The 6727-nt window shown below is 58.6% G+C and overlaps 1 long non-coding RNA gene across 1 annotated transcript; it reads right to left on the bottom strand.

Moving 5' to 3' along the window:
- Positions 1-607: 607 nt before the first annotated feature.
- Positions 608-4700, bottom strand: LOC146404996 (uncharacterized). The gene is made up of 2 exons (XR_014839867.1): positions 4245-4700; positions 608-3764 (listed from the first exon to the last, which is right to left on the bottom strand). It is a non-coding gene; the product is annotated as an uncharacterized LOC146404996 (long non-coding RNA).
- Positions 4701-6727: the final 2027 nt, after the last annotated feature.

Genomic DNA, 6727 nt, shown 5'->3' with positions numbered 1-6727 from the left:
ACCGCCTGATTCATGCTGCATATGCTCCTCCTGGCTGGCACAGCCACCAGCCGGCCCCAGGCTTGACCTGGTTAGAGGAGCGGAGGTCGGATGTGCCAAGGCTGCAGCTCACGTGCATAAGCAGCATTTGAGGCTCGGACTAATCTGACTGCCAATCCAGTTTCAAAACCAGATAAATGTGCCAAAATTTGTACATGTCAGTTCCAGGTACTGCAAGTCGGCTAGATCTTCAGGTTGAATCTTTAATTTGAGTTCTTTCTCTTGGCGCAAATTTAGTTTGTCATATGGTAAAGTAGACGGTTAAAAAAACAGCAATTGTCAGTGACACCCAGAAAAACTTAACTTTTCTAACCCTCAGGGTTTTTGTTATTTTTTGTCGTTGTTGTTTTTGCAGTAAGGGGAAATGAAACTAGGGGATCATTTCTTAGTCATTTTGCCAATAAAAAAAAAAAAAAACCCTTTTGAAAAAATGATAATAGGAAATGCGATAGCAGTCAATGGGTAGAAATCCAGGTTCCATTGACTCAGTAGGAGGAAATCTCTTGGCCTCTGTCCCTGAAAGGATGTGTGGAGAGCAGGTAGGGCTGGACTCAGGAGTTGTAAGTTCAGCCATTTCCTATCCATCTGAGCTCTGAAACACACAGCCTTTCTGATTTGGCCTCCTTCTCTCCGCCACAACTGCACTTAACCCACATGGCAGGAAATAGTGGTTATTCCCAGTTTTCATAGAATGTGGTCATTTTGTTGGAAAGAACTATGAAGTGTGTGGGGTGTGTGTTTTCCATCATTTTCTCTATTCGTTTTATTTCAGACAACACTTCCAATGCCGTTATGTCTCCCATTGTTCCCGGGGTTGAAGTCTGTTTAAATAAAATTGAAAAGAAATAAAATATTGCAACATTTATAGTAAAACTTTATTAAAAACACAAAATTTGTGTGAAAACTTTATTAAAATCTACAAAGGTGATATCCTGTAGCATTCAACGTTGGATTTCAGGGCATTGGCCTTGGGTTGAATGCAGTTTTGGAGAGATCTCTGCACATCAGACATTCTGAGCTCAAGACAGGAGGTTTCCGGCACCTCGGAATGGCCAGAACAGCACCCCGGCCATCGCATGAACACGGGTCTGTGCGTCACGCCCCTCCCACCTTCTGCCCCCTCTCCCGGCAGGAACCCTGTGGCATCACCCATCCCAGGTGGCTTCCAGTGAAGAGAACCCTCAGACACGTGGCTCGGAGCCTGCCCTCATCTCTCACAGCGCTGCCAGCGCTTTCTCTGTCCGAATGTGTTTTCTGGTGTGTTTGCAGAGGTCCCCGTGGGTGCCTTCGGTCCCATCTCGATGGAACGTGTGCTGCTGTTTGCACCTCGGCCAAGGTGTGATGCTGTGTCTGGGCCAACAGAGGGGAAGGGGCACTTACTGCAGAGCAGGAGGGGGGCAAACGGGGATCTCTGCTGTCCTATTGTCCCCCCACCTGCCCCACGGCCCTCCCTTCCCCCAACACCAGCCTGGCTCCGCTCCCATCCCTCCCTGCTCCTGTCAGCGCTTGGGAACTGAAGCCCCCCGAGGCCATTAAAACAGCAAGGACGGGGCGCCCACCAAGGGGTGGTTATGCACTAAAAAGCATTTGGCAGCGAGAGCCTGTGCCTTTTTTTTTTGTAATTTTTTTTATTACTCGAATGAATTTATCACATCTGTAGTTGTATAATGATCATAACAATCCAATTTCACAGGATTTCCATCCCACAAATTTCGGTCTTAAAATAACACAAACACGCAGAAGCTAGGCAGCCCACTCTATGGATGAGAAAGCTGAGGCTCACAGGTCTTAAGCTATTTTGAAAAGGCCACTCAGCTGGTGACAGTGGCTCCAAGGCCTCCACCGTGCTCCTTCTTGGACACCCATGGCCTAGACCGAACCCCCAAATGTCTGCAAAACCTAAGGAGAGGCAGACTCACTGTAGAACTGAGTCTGGCACCTAGGGCTTGTCCAGCGCTCTGTCCAGAGCTCTGTCCCCCGCCCCGGGGCTGGGGCTGAGCGTCTCCAGCAGCGTTTCCCCAAGCGTGAGCTGTCCGGCCACCTCCAGGCACCCCTGAGTTTACCTAGAGACAGATCCCCCCAAGTCCTCGGGTCTTGAATCAGCATCTCCACTGAGGGGCCCAGAAACCTGCGTCTTTGAGGAACACCCCAGGCGGCTTTAATCTTTGCTAGTATTTAACCCCCCGAGCATACACGCTATTAGGAAGAGGCAGTGAGATTTTCTAACCACGGAACTAGTGGCCTCCGAGGCCGAGTTCCCCAGCCGGGTCTCATGTTGCTGGGGTGACCCTGAGGACGGAGCGAGGCCTGTGGGACTTCTGGGAGGGTTTGCAGAGGCGCCTTTGGGTGGCGGCGGCTTCCCTCCCCACCACCGACGCGGGAAGGGATGGTGTGCAGTCCTGCTTTCGTTTAAACCAGGCTCTTTCCAGGGGCACAGGGTCCTCAGGCCTCGTAAACTGAGAGACCGGAGGCTCCCGCTGGGACGCGGGCATGCGAGGGTGTGACGGCGGCAGGAATCCTTACGGGGACCACGGGCGTTGCTTGGGGCTGTCTCGGCAAAAGCGGACACACAGTCGGTTCTACGGAAACCTTTGTTTCAAAAACGCAGACTTGTTCCAACACGATTGACACATCAGGGAACAGGGGAGCCCTAATGTGGATTTCACGTTGGCTTACGCGTGATTCTGTGCTCAGAAGCGTGAGGCTAACCCAAGCTGTGCCCCTGAACCGAGACAGGCGGGGACACAGCCATGTGCGCTCCGCCACCTGGCTGTCCCCGCCCTGCCAGGTGTCACAGATGTCCCATCTCACTCCAGACCCTCCCTCCCTGTAAGCCCCAGACGTCAGCCGTCTGACCGCTGCTCCACGGGCTGCGGAGGGCCTCCTCGGGGAAGGGGCCTTCGCGGGTTCCGTTTCCTGACCCTCCTCGGGTGGGAAGCACTGCCGTCATTTTCGCTAGGTTCCTGGGGTTTTCACACGTTTTGAGTGGTTTTGAGCGTCACGGCTCCAGTCCCAGACGTCCGAGGGCCTGTGCAGGATCTGGCCCGTCGTGCTGGCTTTTTCTGGAATGCGCGTTGCTCCACGCAAAGCCCTCGGGCCGCCTCTCCCTCCCGCTGGCCCGGCCGCAGCAGAGACCCCAGGGGAGGCCGACGGGGAAGCAGGCCGAGGGGTCCGCAAGCCTGCACTTGACGAACCTAGAGGTTCCTCTGGGCGCAGATGACCCTGTCCCAGCAGGATGGCGCGGTCATTTATATTCTTCTTCCTTCCACAGAACGTCCTGGGGACCATCTAGGCCACGTGGACTGTGGGTCTGGCCTTAAATTAGCTCGCTCTGGTTTGAGCGCAGACCAGCTGTGCCCGCCAGCCCTCCTGGAGGCCCTGCCCGCTTCCCCCTCGGCAAGGAGCCCGGGACCAGGGCTTTCGAGGCGCAGGGGCTGTGCATCTCCCGTGGACGGTGCGTATTTGTTGACGCTTTGAAACCTCGGATCCACCGGCTGACAGCAGGTCACAGGCACCGCTCCACCCTGAGCAAGCCCCTGCCCTCCCCGCTGCAGAGGACGGGTTTGCGGCGGCACCGAGGTCGTCCAGTCTTTGCTGAGTTGCAGATGGACGGTGCCTGCGGGTCATCCCAGGAGGCTGGCTGGAGTGGAGGAGAGTGGCTGTAGCATCCGCAGCCCTGCGGTGAGGTTGCTGGGGAGGATGCAGCAGGGCGGGCTCCTGAGCCTCTGCGGGAGGCAGGAGGAGGGAAAGGAAGGGAAATCAGTTTAGTCGGCCACCTGCACTCAGCGGCTGCCTCCCTCCCCGCCCGAGCTCCGTTCCATTAGCGCTCTCCCTCTCTCCCTCCCCGCCTCCTCCCTCCCTCCCCTGCCGCCTCTCCCCCTCCCTCCTCCCTCCTTCTCTCTCTCTCCCTCTCTCTCTCTCCCTCTCTCTCTCTCACTTCCCCCTCCCTCCCTTCTCCCCTCCCCCTCCCCCTCATCCCTCCCTTGCTCCCTCCCTCCTCTCTCTCTCTGTCTGTCTCTCTCTTGCCCCCTCTCATCAGCTCTTGCTCCGTTTCTAAGGTCTTTTAGTTCCCTGGTGGCTCAGCCATTGAAGGATCTGGCATAATCACTGCTGTGGCTCAGGTTCGACCCCTGGCCCAGGAACGTCCACAGGCCGCAGGCGTGGCCAAAAAAATAAATAGAAAAGGCAAATGTCCCTCCATTTACCTACTGGAATTCCCAGTGAATTTCCAATGAATCCCTTGGAGGGGAGCCCGCGGTGCGGTTGGAGGAGAGGAAGCCCCAGAGCAGAGAAGGGGGTTGCCGAGGGTTCCCGGGGGGCTTTTAGATGCTCTCCCCAGAAGGAGCTGCCTGGGCAGGGCACCTGTGAGCTCCCGCTGAGTCCATTCTTGGAGGCGTCTGTCCAGCGTGGAATCGTTACTCGCCCGGGCTCATGAGCACTGAGTGGGGAGCCCGTCTGATCTGCTCCAAAGCCACTTGGAAGGAGCGCCTGGGAAAGAGCAAGACGGCAGTGGCTGGACGAAGCTTTGCCCAGGCTGCGGCCGTGTGCATTTTGCAGACGTCGTGAGGTGGTGCCCGGAGCCCTTGTTCTCTGGGGGTGCCGGGGGCCCACCCTACGTGCCTGCAGCCTACAGGGCAGCACAGGCTGCGTGAGCTCATCTCCGCCCGCGGTGGAGACAGTCTTCCCCGGCGACACCGGCACTTGGAAGCCCCATCGCGTGTTTATATTTAGCACTAATAGTGGACAGAAAACGGGGTCAGGCCAATGCATCGCAAGGGGCCAGCAAAGCCAACTCCCCGCCGGCCCCTCCCGCCAACATGCTCACGTCACAGGCTGGTGTCTTCACGTGGAGGGACCGCCTGCCGCAAACATCCCTCATCTGCCCCCGCCGTCGACAGGCAGCAACCCAGCCTGAGGTCCTGCGGTCTTGCCCGAAGGTGCTTGGTACTGCCATGCCACACACCCTCGTGGACGGGGACGAGTCACCAGAGGGGGCTCTCGGGACCGCTGGGGGCTGGGGGCAGGGCTCTGGGTACGGGTGGGGAGAAAGGGGAGGGTCCCGGGGGCTGGGAGAGAGGATGCTCAGGGGCCGAGCACAGGGACAGAGAGATGCAGGTCAGGGAGCAGAGGAAGCCGCCCCTGAGAGCAATTGGCCCTGCTTTCAAACTGTCACCCCTTCAGCCCCAGGAGCTCCGCTGTAGGAAAGCAGGTTGTCCTGGAGGCCAGGGGACCGGGGACCATGTGACCCTGCGTTCTGGCTCAGCTTCCAGGCTCTGTGGAGCTCACGGTTCAGGGTCCAGAAGGTCACCTCTCCAGGCCACCCGGTGGTGACCTCAGCCCTTGCTCCACTGTCATCAGGGGGTACCTGACCAGTTCCACCATGCCTCTTAGAAAAGCCACCCTTCTAATGACGAAACAAAGCCCTGGTTTCTCCCCCATAAAAGGAGCGGGGATCTGGGGCTGAGGGCGGGAGCGAGGGGCGGACGCGGCCCTGCTCTGCCATGACACCTGCATCAGGGCCCAGGGGGCAGCCTGAAATCGACCTCGGCCCCTTCCACCCCCATCCTAGAAGGCCGGGAAGGGACAGGTCTTTGAAGGACTTCCAGGTGCCAGGCGCAGGCCCCTGCGCACATCTCCTGGCCCAGCCTGGTCCCTCCTCGTGGGCCGACGGGGCGGCGGGAGCTCATTTAGCTGAGAGCCACGTGTTCTCCAACGTGCTGGGACGTGCGTCTTACTAAAGAGAAGGCAGAAATCGCTTTGGCGACAGCTGACCTTCTGCCGAGGGCACCGACTAGGGTCCGGCAGTAGCGCAGGCCCTGCGTGCTTATTTCCTGCAGAGCAGGCTGTGTCTGCGTCCCCGTCAAGCCCAACCTCCCAGTGGCCCAGAACTTCGGGGAGTCAGGGCATCCTGGGCATGATGGCCGCCCCTCTATGGGGGGTCATTCTCTCAAAGCACCGTGTCCAGTGGGGCTTCCTGTCCCACCCAGGCTGCTCCAGTCACGGCCAGGTGCCTGCCCTGGGCCCCTGACTTACAGCCTGAGCCCTCAAGAGGGTGGACAGACATGGAGATTGGCGGTGGGAGGGCCCTGCGGTAGCCAGACGAGGACCAGGGCCCAGGGCGCCCCCCTCAGCTCAGGACCAGGGGCCCAAGGATGCCCTCTTGGCTCAGGACCAGGGCCCCCTCACTGCCTCATGCTCCAGGCCCTCTTGCGACAAGGCCTTGGCACACAAGGTGGGGGCTCCCCCAGCTCAGGGCACGTGCTGCTGACCTGCCTGACGGCCCAGGCACCCCGTCTGTGTCAGGCTGGTCTCTGGGTCAGAGCCATGGAAGCGTCTGCCTCCTGTAGTTTGAGAACAAGAGATGGGCCCCTGTCAGCAGAGGTTCCCGCATCTCCAAGACAACCAGACACCCTCCCTCCCGAGGAGGCAAAGGCGCAGGGACGGCTTCACCGGCCCTTCAGTTCAGCCTCTTCTGCTGGGGCGCAGTGGGGGCATGCGGGGGTTGGGGTGGGGGCATCGCCAGGGCCTCCCCTGCCTCCATCAAGGCGGGAGGTGCCCAGGACTCAGGCCCGAAGGTCTGACGTCTAGGGTGTGACGTTCAAAAGAGGTGACAGCGTCTATTGATTAGCACGTGCATGATGAAGCCAGCTGCAACGGGGCCAGACTCAGGTTCAGGGTGAATTTCCTG

The sequence above is a fragment of the Sus scrofa genome, chromosome 3, assembly GCF_054392235.1.
Source record: "Sus scrofa isolate SSC_HxYL_T2T_F1_AM1 chromosome 3, Sscrofa_HxYL_maternal_Yorkshire_Landrace_v2.0, whole genome shotgun sequence".
Lineage (NCBI taxonomy): Eukaryota > Metazoa > Chordata > Mammalia > Artiodactyla > Suidae > Sus > Sus scrofa.
Note: the sequence above shows the minus strand (reverse complement) of the source record. Positions and strands in the feature narration are given on the sequence as shown.